General features: G+C 36.3%; 1 protein-coding gene and 1 non-coding gene across 12 annotated transcripts in view; one reads left to right on the top strand and one right to left on the bottom strand.

The window, feature by feature from the left end:
- MBNL3 (muscleblind like splicing regulator 3) overlaps nt 1-14,717 on the top strand; it is a 105,678-nt gene that overhangs the window by 56,662 nt on the left and 34,299 nt on the right. The gene's annotated exons all lie outside the window — the stretch shown is intronic.
- Nucleotides 226-332, bottom strand: LOC133082862 (U6 spliceosomal RNA). Its single transcript, XR_009699077.1, has one exon. It is a non-coding gene; the product is annotated as a U6 spliceosomal RNA (small nuclear RNA).

Raw genomic sequence — 14,717 nt, 5'->3', positions numbered from 1 at the left:
CCATTTACAGATAGGAAACTGGAGATCCAGTGAGGGAGAGTCCCTGTCCAATGTCACATAAGCAGTTATCAAAAGATCCTGAGAACTTCAGTGTTCTTCTAATCATTTCAGTCTTTTTTCCTGTGGTGAAGGAGATGGAGAAAACATCATTTGGGCTCATTGTGTTTTGTTTGTTTTTGATCTTTGCAGCATTCATTTAATTCTAAGAGAAGAAACATACTGCTCAAAAATATGGAACGCGTCACGAATTTTTGTGTCATCCTTGTGCGGGAGCCATGCTAGTCTTCTCTGTATCTTTCCAATTTTAGAATATGTGCTGTCGAAGCAAACACTGGGCTATTGTTTTACTAAACCAAAAGTATCCAGTGCTTATCATGTCAGACTGTGCCACGTGACATTGGGATGCCCTGTTTTCAACGTTTTGTGTTTCTCCTTCACTTTCTGTTACTTCAAAAGGGGGAAAAGTCACCTTTCCCTTTCCTAATCTCTCCCTCATTTATTGTTTCATGACATTGTGTTTAGATGAAGACTTTAATTAAAGTTTCGTATTTAGTTCTCTGACAGTCATTTGGGCTATTAATTTTGAAGGGAAGGAGGAAGAGAGGCAGGATGTTTTTATTTTTAGACCACGTTATCTAACTTAGTGATACTAAGCTTTGTTTAATCACCAAGAGTCAGAACATGGAGCTGTCTCTACTCCCTCGTCCATCCTTTTCTCCAAACCCTGCATTGCTGAGTTAGCTAGCCAGAATCGGGGATTGTAACGGGCTGTGGATCATGTATATCTTCACTGCATGAAACTCTTTGATGTCTGATGCTGTTATAGATATACTCATTAGTACAAAGTCCTGGCCAGCTAGCGAGGTACCTGTCACAGATTAACTGAAAACATTGCAGTAGCAGCTCAGCCTTGTTATGGGTCAAATACAGTTTTGTAAAAGAATTTGGAATCTAATCCAATGAATTTAAAATGTTGCTTTATGGAAGCATAGCTCAAGATTATTTCTCTCTCCCCCTTGCAGCCAAGGCTGCAATTGGCTACCTGGTAAGAAAGGACTTGTGATATGGCCAGGGATGTATTCTTCAACCACAATTTGGTACCATTAAGATGGACCCTTTGTCACAGGAACCCCATTTAGTACGAGAGATCTGAATATCTGAAGTTTGAGAACTGTCTACTATATGTCAACTCTTTTGTGTGGAAGAAGCTCTTTACATGTTAGGGAAATAGATGTCTGATCTTACTTGATCATATAATAATTCTCTCATGTCACATAGCTATATGAAGTCATTATAAATATTGTTTTTTTCTTTACTTCACGTTTTTGTGAAATGTGGATACAAGGTACTTCTGTGCATCTGGAAATAGCAATTAGTTCTTCTAGGAACATGACTTTATTCATAGAACATCATTTACTCACTGCTGTTTTTGCCCTTACAGATTAGGTTTCTGATTGTAAAGTCCCCAAGTTTGCCTTGTTTTCCTCTATCTCAGCCGGCCGCTTGATTGTTGACCTACAGGGTTATATATTCCAGGGGAATTTTAGCCATCTGTTCTTTCCTCATTATCTCTAAATAATCTTTTCATTTTTTTTTTCTGTGTTTCCTCCACTGTGTAATCAGTCTTCGGTTTCTTAAATTTATGGTTTTTGTTGCTGTTGCTGTCTAATCCAGATTTGCAACCCTGCTTAGGTTTTCAATGTTTTTATTTCTGTGCCTTCAGTTCTCACCACAGGGTCAAGTTTTACTGCTAGACGTAATGAGAAGTTAAACTCATGCTTTTTCCTGTCTTTCTTGATACTGTTTTCTTAAAAGTCAGTAAATGATTCCATTTGGTCTACGACCTTTTGTTTTGTAAATAATCTCCACTCTTTGGGCTTAACCATGTTGTCTAGAGTTGGAGTAAATTATTTTTCCAATATTATTCCTGATGAGCTTGTATAATATGGCTTAGTGTCATGTCAAACTCTGTTACTTACTGAAGTAAATGTGACAATACGATCCTTCGGTTTTTGCGGCTGTTGCTTGGTCATAGGCATGTCAATGTATGCTTTCAATTGGACTTTTTTTTTTCTATTGTAAATGGACATATTTTTTGTTGTTGTTGAAATTCAGATCTTTATTTACCCGCTGGGAATTTGTAGAAAAGAGATTAGCCTTTTGCTCCTACACACGTTCTTGTGGGTAGACAGTGGACAGTGAAGGCAGTTTCCACACTGAAAACCATCCAACAGCTTGAAAACATAGAGTCCACAGTGATATGTGTTAAATATGACAAATTTCCTGAACTAAGTAAGAGATATCCTATGTGTCAGCCATGATTTGCCAGCTAACTAGATAGTACTAAGGTTCTAATTTCTGTCTCTAGGATGCAGAAATGCAAACAGAAAACCTTTTTCTCTGTGACTTTTAACTCTTAACCCATCTTTTATATGTGTCTAGGTACATTGAGTAGGCAGCATTATAGTATCAATCATCTCTTATTCCATTCCAAATACATTTTGGAGACTATATTTTTAAGATGACATTGTTTTAAGATCACATTGTCATAGTGCCTTAAAATTGTTGTTCATCCTATTTATGAAAAAATAGTAACCCTGAAGTAACCGTTTGAGAAGGTTCAATATGTTTAAGAACTCTGTGTGGTTTTAAAACATTTGCTAAATACCTATCCCAGAAGTTGTTTTTCTGTTGTTAATGTTTATATTTATCACATACTTTATTCAACGAACTTAAATTTTTTCCAACTTTTGTAAAAACATAATCTCTAGAGTTTTCTTGTTTGTTTGTTTGTTTTTGCCATTTCCTGGTTATTTCGCTTTTTCTATTAGCCGGGAAAGCATTCTATATAGAAACAAATTCAATCTTAACTTAGTTCCAAGTAACTGAAAAAAATTTTTAAATTGTCCATTTTTATTCTGCTAGTACCCCACTAGAGGAAGGATTTTTTCCAGCTTTAGTGAGATTTAATTGACATATAACATTGTGTAAGTTTAAGGTGTACAACGTGATGATTTGATACAAGTATATATTGGGAAATGATGACCACAATAAGGTTAGTTAACACCTCTATCACCTCACATAATTGCTCTTTTTGTGGTAAGAACGTTTTAAGACTTACTCTCTTAAGCAACTGTCAAGTATATAATACAGTTTTGTTCACTATAGTCACGATGCTGTATCTTAGATTGCCATAACATATTCACCTTATAACTGGAAGTTTGTACCCTTTGACCACATCTGTCCATTTTCCCCACCCGCAGTCCCTGGTAACCTCCATTCTACTCTGTTTCTATGAGTTTAGCTTTTTTAGATTCCTCATATCAGTGAAATTGTGCAGTATTTGTCTTTCTGTGTCTGGCCTTCAAGGTACATGCATATTGCCAAAAAAGGCAGGATTTCCTTCTTTCTCATGGCTGAATAATATTCCATTGTATATATTTTGGAATACTGTCTTATTTTCCATAGAGGCCTTAGAGGTAGTCTTGATAAATGCCTCTTTCTTGGGTGAACAACAGATGTAACCATGGAAATGCTTGATGTGAAGCATGGTATCAGCAAGTGGCATAAACATAGAAAATGCTGACTTGTAATAACAGCTCTAACCAAGGCTCCTTGTGTGGCCTTGAGGAAGTCATGAGAATCCTACCTACCTCTGTTTCTCTTCATACAAGAGCAAGCAGCAGTACTCAATTTGCAGGACTATTGCTTGTGGTTTACTACAAGGATTTTATAAATGTCAGGGGTCATTTAATGCTGAAAGTCCTGTTAAATCCATTAAGAGTTCTATCTATATACATTCAATTCCCCAAAGAAATGATTCATTCAACAAACATTTATTGAAAACTATTACTTGTTAGGCACAGGGCAGAGTACTGCACAGAATACAAAGTTATGGAAGATATGGTCCCTGCCTGACCTTTTAGTATGAAGCTGCTTGTGTTATGTGCCATAAGCCAGGTACAAACGAACCACTAAAAGAGTCCAAGGGGGGAGGGAGGGCTGGGATTACATCCAGCTGTGGTGGTTAAAGAAGTAGTCATGGGAGAGGTACCGTGTGAGATATTCTTGGAAGGAGAGACAGGAAGACATTCCAGGCAGAAAGGATAACCTAAGCAAAGACAGAGGGGAAAAAACTGTAGTGTGGATTTGGGGAGTCGAGTGTTAAGTCAGCCTGGCTGAAGCATAGAGCTTGTGTTGGTAGAGGAGTAGCCTTAAAAGGAAGTGAGGAGCTTGAACTTGATTTTGTAGCTCTGAAGAATCTGACAATTTTGAGTAGAGAAATGGCATCATCAGCCTATGCAAGATGAATGGATAGAGCAAAAGAGACTGGCCACAGGGGGACCTCTTAGAAAGCTGCTATTGAAGCTTAGAAAGCTTCATATTGAAGGTATGAAATGATAAGAATTTGAATTAGGAGGTGGCAGTGGGAAGGAGAAGCCAGTGATGCAGTTAAGATGCTGCTCAAGTCAACATGGTTAAGTAAGAGGGGGTTGGTTGAAATACTACTTCCACCTACTGCTATTGTGTTCACCTTAATATCCAATTTCATTGAATTTGAAATGAAGATTTGTCATACTTTTTTTTGGTTTCACATTAGACGGTGTCTTGTTCACCACCACAGCTTTTGTGCCTAGCACACGTAGTACATATTGGGAGCTTGAAAAGTGTTCACTGAATGAAACATGAGCTTGTTGAATCGCTTTGACAGAGGGAGAACCAATATGGGCTCCCCTGCAAGGTGCCTAGTCATCTCTCCACCTGCATCTGTACTTCTACTCCCAGTTCAGTTTTTACCTAAATATGAATGAAAATTGTATACACCCATGTGCCAACTTTCCTCACTTAACCACATTTTAACCTAGATTTCATGGCCTACAGATTGCTGATTTTTGTGAATTTAATTCTGTCCCTTAGCATTATAGAAATGTTCATTGGCCAAACGCCTTGGATACTCTCCAAATTTAGCATTTTGAGTGTTTTTACCCTCTATGTGGATTTTTTAAAAATTTACTGAATGGCCACTGTTACATATTATTTTAAAGTAATTAGTGTGATAATCTAGTAATATTCAAGCATCATTTTTTGCCTTAAAATGTTTGAAATTGAATTTTACAGCAAATGGCTAGCTTGCAAATAAAGGTATTCTTGGAAGCATGATAAGCACTAATAAGGTCATTCTGAGTCAAGTACCAGGTCATAATCTGCAGAAAAGGGTTTTGTGTAAAAGGTGACTGCCTAATCCAATAAAAATATATATTTAAAGTTTAATCAATAACGATTGCTTCGAATGTACAGTGATATTTAAAAAGTCTGAAGAGTTTGAGCATAGAAAGGCAAAGAAAAATTCTTAGAGAGAGAGCCTGTGCATTGACATTTTAAAATAAACTTACCTAGCAATATGCTTTTTAAAAGAAATGGGAAAATAATAAGAAATGGGAAACTAATTTCAAGATGGAATTTTAAAAAAGGATTTCTAGGCTTATGAGCTGTACCTTGGTATTTGTGCAGTCAGCTCAATCTCTTATACGCTCTCCATCTTCATCTCCATTTGGCATAGTGATTTCTGTTTTTCAGGACAGACATCCTGAGGCCTTGGGTGCAATCCTTAGTAATCGAGATGTGATTCAGGTTTGGGCAACTGACTCTACTTCAAAAATAAGAAAAGTACCTGGACCATTTTAGAAAAATGTTTCAACAAAGAAGGAAACTTAAAATGGTTTTAAGTATTTAGCAGCATTCAGCTGATGTCATTAATAGTTTACAATAATATCCATAATTGTGACTTGCATATTTTAATAGGCAACTGACAACTAAGACAAAACCAAGACCCTCTTTCACTCTTCCCAAATTCTCAAGGCCTCACTCCGGTGGCACATGACATTTATTCCATCTACGAAATATTACTGTTAAAATGTATTTAATCATATTTCACTATTCCTCCCCCAAATCTCCTATTCTCCCACTAGAGAAACACTTAAGGAAAAAAGTGACATTACTTCCATGCCGGAGATTGTAGAGGAAAAAGAAGAAATTCGGAGACACCTATTTGAGAAAAGCTTTTCATTCTGAAATACTTCAGCTCCAATAATAATGTATTTGAAGCAAAACCAGAATGAAAGTGTAATGAATAAAATAACATACTAATGAAGGGGGGGGTGGTGATAGAGAAAGTGAGACTCTGCCAGAGAGAGAGTTATTTGTGCCATTTTTATCACACATTATAAACTCCATTATAAACTCCTTGGCTTTCCTTGAAGCAAAAATGAAGAGCTGTGATTAATTATGGCTCAGAGACGTCTCATTCTCCCCATCAAATTTCTCCTCCTCCTCAATAGCACCTCTAGACCCCTAGTTTAGTCACCTTTGATTTCTACCCCACTGTTTTCCTTTGATTTTTGTCCCATAATGTCAAGTGCTAGAGCCCCTCTCAGCAACACTCCTCAGGTCTCTGCAGTTGCAGAAGAGATAAGATAGGCAAACGCCTTGTGGGCAGGTTCCCTGCGCTATTCATTGTCTTCCATAGTATCCAGCAGTCTTTTTTACAGAGAGGTGCTTATTAACCAGTGTACTTTCTTTTATCAAGCAATAAGAACAATGCAGTTCAATACATTTTCCTCTTTACAATGGTTGCCAGAAAGCTCAGAGCTACATTTAGGGCCCAGCTGAAGCGATTAACCTTATCGAGATTTTTGAAGTTTTTGATGTAATTATCACCACCTTCCCCATTATATCACTCTTACTCTTTAGGCCCATGACAATGGTGTTTTTGGAAGTGTGTCTTTCTTGTAAGTTGTTTCCAAGCCCTTTTGGAAGAATGTAGTTGTATAACTAGTGAGAGGGCAAGGGAAGGGGCTAATTCTATTTCTGAATTTCTTATTTACAGCTTATTAAGCTATTTGAGTGTTTTTCATTTAGACGTGTCAATGTATTGCAAGCATTATGGTATTGCAAACTGGGGGCTTCAGATTTAAATAGGCTGCCAGTGATACTCAGAAGTAACCCGAGTACTGCTGAGACTATTCTTAATCAGAAAGGAAAGGATAACAAATACTTGGAACTCCTTAGCCAGGTATTTATTTTCTTCACAATGAAAAGGACAAAGTGTTGTATGGGATGTCCTGTTTCCTTACTGCATCACTGCAGGGTACAACGGATGAACTTTGTATTTGGTGCTTGCTTTGAGGTTTGGGAGTCTATCAATACTTCACCTTTTGGTTATCCATGTTGAAATGCTGTGGTCAACATTGGGTTGTTTGCTTATTTGATGTGAAAAGTATTTCCCTCCTTTGAGCTTGTCTTTTATCCAGATGTCTTTTTTGGGGGTGAGGAGAAGAGGTAGTACTTTCAAATGAGTGTGGTTTCTGCAGTGAGTAAAGGTATTAATTTATTGGAGAGCCGAGGAGAGTTTACTAGAAAATCCTTTATCTGCTTAAATTTGGGTACGTAGCAAACATTTTGAAAAACACTCTGGGGAGATTTGTAGAGCAAATGTAGGCAACATGTAATACGGAGCTCTTATATACTTACCTTTATAACTAATAGCACTACTTTGTAAACAGAAAATGAATGTGTTTCCTAGGAGTAGTAGAATAGAATCTTGAGAGGTCCAATCCTTTTTTTTGTGTGACCTGGACTGGCCTTCTTTTATACGACTGCTAACATCATTACTGAGGTCAGAGATGTGGAATTAAGATATCAAAATCCCGTCGATATGACCTTTTAGAAACTGATTATCAGCGACATAAGAAAATGCTTAGTAAATAGCTAAATCTATTGTTCGATAAGACAGCGTTCCCACAGTGTTGGGAACGTGTTGTTGGCTGACTAGCAGCACCAGCTTCACCTGGGAACTTGTTAGAAATGTAAATTCTTGGGCCCCACCCAGAACTGCTGAGTCAGAAACTTTGAAGGTGGCTCTGACAGTCTGTGTTTCAAAAAGCCCTCCTGGTGATTCTGATGAACACTCAAGTTTGAGGACCACTGGTTTAGAGAAAACCCTAACAGTCCAAGAGAGTATCAACTAAAGATAATGTTTCTCAGTTTCAGAATTCTCAGCACTCTGTATTACTCCCTCAATGCTTTTTCCTTTTTTCCCACTTTTGTTCAAACGGTGTCATCCTTGGCTTATTGTTTATACTCAGATCTGGTGGAAAGAAAATGACATCTGTTCTGGAAGACTTATATATCTTTGGGAAACTTATTATATTTCTCTCCCTAGGGAGCACCACAGTGCTTATTAGCTGAGATAAGGCTCTGAGACGTACTGCACGAAAGAGCAGTTTACTTCTGTTACACTCAACATTGCTCAAAATTCTTTTGCCACAGAACCCTCTTTTTGTGGAGCACATAGAAACTTCCCATGGCACATCTCATCACAGGTAGCTGGGCAAGAATAACACTGGTGTGTAAATGTATGAAACCAAGAAGAAAAAGATTATTTTAATCACTTGTCTCTTGTAACCCTTTGGAAGGATTAGTGACTTTTTTATACCCCAAAAGGTCTATTGTAGGTGTTGCTAGCTGCCACAAGTGGACTTTCAAAGTTTTATATGCAGCAAGTGTGGGGACAAAAAGGGCTTATATATGTATATAACATATATAATATATATTTATTATTAGTTCTTTACAATAGAAATATATATTCAGTATAATAAGAATATTCAATATATAAGTATGTATGTTCCAACGTGTTTCACATTTATATGAGTCAATCTTGGCTTCTAAGCAGTTGGGCCTGTTGAGATGAAAAATTAGAAAAATGAAAAACTTCAAATATTTAGAAACAGTTTTATAATGAGATTCATTTTTATTATTTTACCAACTTATATAAATAATAGTCAAAATCCCTTTGCTATAATTAATTACTTGTTAGTATTTTAAGCACCATTAACATCTTCTCTTATAGCCTAAAGCTTGTTTTGCTGTATCCTCCTAACTTACCAGGAAAAAAATGACTTGCTTGATTTCTTTATATCCTTTTAATATGTGTTATAAATAAAATATAACAGCAGTTTTGGCAAAATTAAAATATAAAAAGTACCAACCAAAAAACGTGACACTTCCAACTTTTTCATATGATAGAGATTACTTTGAATGTTTTATTCATTATGATTCTAAAGTGAATTTTCATTATGTGAGATCTTAAAGTAAGAAGCTTGTGATGGTAGAGAAGTGCCTCTTGACTAGATAAACTGGTCTTCTAAGTAGGCACTGGCTTATTGCCAATTGTAAAGGGAGCAATAATTCCTTTCTCTTTTCAGTTATTTGCAAGGATAAGATTAAAGCTTGGATCTGCTTCTTTATCCTCTGCTCTTTCACCTACTGTTACCACTGAGCTGTGGGAGCAGCAACTATAACAATATCTGGTTCTAAGAAGAGAAGCGTCCTTGGTTTTCTAACATTGTATATAAATTCCCTCTCTAGGCACATGATAATCTTATTACTCACAAAATCAAGGATTCCTCATATAATAATGCATTATCTTCTGTGGGGAGGTAAAATGGTAAAACATACTTTGTAATGTATTGAAGTTTTTATACTTAATTCACAGCAACAATTTTAGTTCTAACTAACTAATAAAGAAAATAAATATTTTTTTTACTGATTTTACTTCCAAAGCATACTAAATTTCTCTTTTTCCCTTTATTCTTTCAAAGTACTTATGAAGTATGTAGGGGCAGGAATTATTCCTAGAAAAACTGATTAACAGAATTGGAAAATAATTTAGCCATGATCTAAAGGTAATTAGAATCCAGGACACTTAAATCCCAGTTTAGCCCTCTTCCTAATAAAGTACTGCATTCATATTTAGTAAAATACTGCATTCATATTAAAAATTTAGATTTATTCCTGCTTTGTCTCGGAATAAATGTGTTAGAAGTCAGAGTATGAACTGCCTGCAACCTGATTCCAAACAGCTGATTCATTTCAACATTGGATTTATTTATCATTATTATTTTCCCTATCAAATTGTCTTTAAAAGTATAAGTACCCTTTTGGATTCTACACGTTCAATTGTCTAGTCACTTATATAAGATCTAGGTTCCCTACTACATCATCAGCAAATACCTAGAATATTTTGTCTTTTAAAAGCTGTGGAAAAACCTGAATGCTAAGTTAGAGTGAATAGAATTGTTATGTTTACATCATGTTTATATGTTTACCTGATACATTTACATGTTGATTTGCATTTGAAGTCTTTCGTCTTATTTTGTGAATAATGTTTACTTAACCAAAAATAAATTGACAATATAGAAAAGAAAATAAATAAACATAACTCTTGCTCACAGGCAGAGTTGGAGCATTGAAAAAGTCAAATCCTAGTTCCCAGGCCCACAAATCATCACCCCATGTTGCACCATCTCAAAGTTTATACATTCTCTGGTCATTTAAGTCAAATCCCCACTAAAACTGAGCTTTTGGTGGCGTAGTCTTTTGTGAAGTGGTATGTGTGGTGTGTGTGAATTCTTATTTGTCTGTGTTCTTTGTGGAATGAAATGCTTCAGACGAACACTTTGTACTTCTTTGTGATAAGGTTGATCTTTTGTCATTGTTTGGGATTTTCTCTGCTTTGTCATAGTGTTGAACCTACAGCACCCAGACGTTTATGGTCTGAGTAAACCTGCTTCTAAATGGCACTGCCGTGGTGGTTATTTTTTTTTTTTTTAAGATTCTTCTTTTAGAGTGGTAATAATAATAGTCACAAAAGGCACACAACCAACCCTTTCACTGAGCCCCACTTCCATCTGTTCTCTATGTCCATGGGGTTTTGCAGGACTGTTACTTTTGTCAGGTCATGGTCATTTGTGCTTAAGCTCTCATAACCGGACTCCTGATTCCAGGACACTGCTTCTCCCAGACCAACTGGCAAAATTCTATCATGCAGACATTTGCTAAAAAGCTGTGCTAAGAGATGAGATATATGTACTAATTGTTCTGCTTTGGTTAGGATGAAAGACTTCATAATCCGTTTAAAGCACTTTGAACAGTGCCCAGCACATGGTAAATACACAGTAAAGTTATTCAGGTGGATGCGGTGTAAAAAACATTGGACACTCAGTTATCTTGTCTTATTCGTTTTCAAGTCACCTAAGATCCCCAGGTACTTAACAAAACAGCCCACTTGGCATACATTTATCTATTAAATAGTTTCTGGACATACCTAACGGCTAGTTGGTATGCAATCTTTATTATAATCTTAGAAGGAAAATAGTGACCCAACAATTAGAAATATTTGAATGAGCTCATTCCTCAGGTTAGCACACCACGGTGTTGTGAGGCATTAGTGTACTAGTTAGGAATGTGAGCTGCAGACTCAGACCACCTGGGTTCAAATCACAGCTCTGCGACGTTCGTTCTGTTACCTTGAGCGTGTTTCTTCACCTCTCTGTGCCTCAGTTCTTCAGTAAACCACTGACTTCCTAGGGTTATATTGTGAAGACTATATGAGGTAATGCGTGTAAAGCACTTTGAACAGTGTCTGGCACGTGGTAAATATACTTACTATAAAGTCAGTTGTTATTATTATTCAGGTGGTCATGATGTGAAAAAAAATGCAAACCTGACCACAGCGTTCAATAAATCCCTCAAATGAGTTGTGTCATTATGACTACTTTCATGATATTAATGGAAAATATAATTTTACAAGGGCCTCAGTGTGGTCTCTAAATGTGTGTCAACAATCATCACATGCCAAGTTACATGAGCCAAACCTGTAGATAAAATTATTCTGTAGCCCACTCATAAATGGTCAGAATTAGTTCACATCTGAAGGGTCATTTGACCTTATATACTAGAGTCTGTAAAACATGAAACAAAACAAAACCAGTTAAATGCTCCAGTTATCTTTAGTAGAAAAATAACTGTGAAATATTGGCACACTGATGTTTTACATGGCCTAGTTTATTTCGCTGTATCACTTGATCAAATATTTTTCTAGAATGGAATTTGATTTACTTTGTATAAGAGACACATAAACTGGGCTCTTTTTTTTTTTTCAGAAAGACATGTTTTCTGAAGTTTTCTAATTTTATTCTGATTTTCAGGGAAGGCACAATGAAGCTAGGGATTTGTTTTATTTTTCCTATTTTTCCCCTCACCAGAATAAGGATTCCACTAATTAAAAGGCAGTGACTAGACCTTAGAAACCTTGTTGTGCTTAATATAGAGGGTTTATGGTTTTAAGAAACACTGCATCCTTACAAGTGCACTGTTCGCCCACCAACTCTTCTAGCTGCTTAAACTGACTTGCGGAGAACAATTAATAGATTTTTAAAACTAATTAACTTTCGCTGTCCTTTGCTTTACTTTGTTTTAGATTTGGAGATAGGCATTCTTTGGCAGGGGTCATATTTCAACTTTTTCTCTGTAAAGATATGAGACATTTATGGTTGAGGGATTGATTTATTTTAAAACGTAAAACTTCCATTTATCATTTTATCTTCTTTAAACAACCCCATTTCTAGTTACATTGTTTGTGGATGGCCTTGTTTAGTTCTTTAAATACCAGGAACAGTTTCATCATCATCAAATATTAACTGCTCACTGAAAGCAGAAGGTGAGTTTAACAAGGTTGCTATATTTACTAAGTAAGACTGAGAGAGGATCATTTTTAAACATATTTTTTAAAAAGTAGTCTCGGTAGTTTCATCTAGAACATTGTCGGTTCTGTTCACATCTCTGAAATACATTTTGGATGAAACTTAATATATTTGGTAGATATTCAGGCCAGGCTAAATAGATCTTTATTTTTAAAAGAGAAAGAATTTATATCAATAAATTGCTTGCTTTTATGTCAGAACAAAAACAAACAGCAACTTGGCCTAATAAAGAATCACTTGGCTAAAAAAAAAACCCACTTTATTTAAATACACAGTGCATTTGGAGTTTGGAGTTTTCTTTGGAGATTTGTCTGATACTCTAAAATGCCTACAGTTTTAATAACAAGTTAGCATAAAGGTTTCAGTAAGGCTTTTGGTGATAAAAATATATTTATCATTAACAAAATGTAGAGCTAGTCCATGCCTCAAAGCATTTTAATGCAGTCCATGTCACCAAGTAAACTTTTCTGCTTGGAAATTGCATATTTGGTATTAGTTTGGTAGTTGGGTAGGATTGTGAGAAAAATGCTTAAAGTGGATACATTTGGCTCTGGCATTTGAAACATGATTTCTACTTATGAATTTAGCAAGACCCTGTAAACAACCATTTGGTATCATGCTTTTAAATTTCTTTATCTGAAAGAAAACTTATGTCTAGCAAAAAAAAAAGACTGATTTTTATCTGTGCCTCTAATTTCAAAAATGCAGAGGTAAATCAATAACTGTATCTGCCCTTTATATAACCTCTGGGTGGAGGGATACATGGCTGGCTCTAGAGATGTAATTATTTAATTTATTCTTAGCAGCATACTGAGCGTTGCAAAGATAAATTGTTTACATCTGAACAATAATCAGTGCCTTTCTCACCTTTTACTCCCCTTAAGTTTGCAAGATATTTGTCTACATTTAATTCTTCTTTGAAACTTTCTTTTTACTTGGAGACAGGAAATTTAACTTTGCCAAGTGGAAACCGCAAGGTTTAAGTTTAGTGCACAACTAAGACCCTTAGGAATTGGAGGGATTGCCAAATACATTCCTACTTCCCAAGTTTTAGTGCCGTTAAAACTCTCTTGAGACCCTTAAGTCATGGAAAACCTAAGGTAACTGGCATGGTTTCAAGGGATAGAAGTCACAGTGTAGGAAAGCCAGTTAGACAGAGAAGGCTTGAAGTTGTGATTTCAGAAGTTACCTGACTGAAGCATTCAAACAAAAGAAGAAAGCCCCGGCAGCCATTTGGAAAGCTCTGGCAGAACTTACAACTTTGGCAGGGAGCGCTGGGAAGCTGACTGTGGGATCTTTCTTTGTAGCCATCATAGGAAAAATCTGTATCTTGTTAGCTGTGCGGAGATCCGAGTATGGGCAGGAATGTTCAATGTCATTTCAACGGACGATCCAGTTCCTTGGAGTTCACTGTATGCCATGGGGCTTGCTTTGAGCTTTAGTAGGAGGGAGTTGAATTAAATCAGTATTTTCATAAGGATTCTCTAACGAGATATGTTAGAAGGTATCTTATGGGAAAAAAAAAGGAGGCATGGTTTCTGCGATTGAACTGTGTTTCAGTTAACAAAAGTCAGCAGGTTTCTTTACTCTAGGACATGTGAGAGGGAACCTTTACTATGCTCCGGCGGACTGTTAATCTCCAAGAGGTGAACAGAGTGTGCCATTCCTTACAAGTGTTTCACCAGGAAGCTCAGTTTCTGAGGCTCCTCTCTTGGGAATAGCGGTCTGTGGTACACAGACTGAAGGATCTCTAAGAGCCTTTCCAGCTTTACTATTTAATGTTTCTATGACATGTTGTCTATAACATATAAGCTTCCCCAGTGAAGTACAATTTCATTCTCTCTGACCTTACTAATTCTGACTCTTTGATAATTCCAACAAAGGAGACTGCAATCTTAATAAAAAATAAATTCAGGATTGTGTCTAGTAACTGATTCCTAAATGTTCACCATTGCCACTTCTGTGATATACCTGTTCTGTCATGTGGGGCTGTTATGCATTACCATTTTTGCTGAATATATTATTTTGTTCATTAGAATTAACCATGCCCCTCTACATCTCCCTCTCTTTTAATATGAGTAATCAAGGGTTGACTGAAAAAGACATCTATGCAAA

This window comes from Eubalaena glacialis, chromosome X, assembly GCF_028564815.1.
Source record: "Eubalaena glacialis isolate mEubGla1 chromosome X, mEubGla1.1.hap2.+ XY, whole genome shotgun sequence".
NCBI lineage: Eukaryota > Metazoa > Chordata > Mammalia > Artiodactyla > Balaenidae > Eubalaena > Eubalaena glacialis.
The sequence above is the reverse complement of the archived record's forward strand: the minus strand, read 5'-3'. Positions and strand labels throughout refer to the sequence as shown.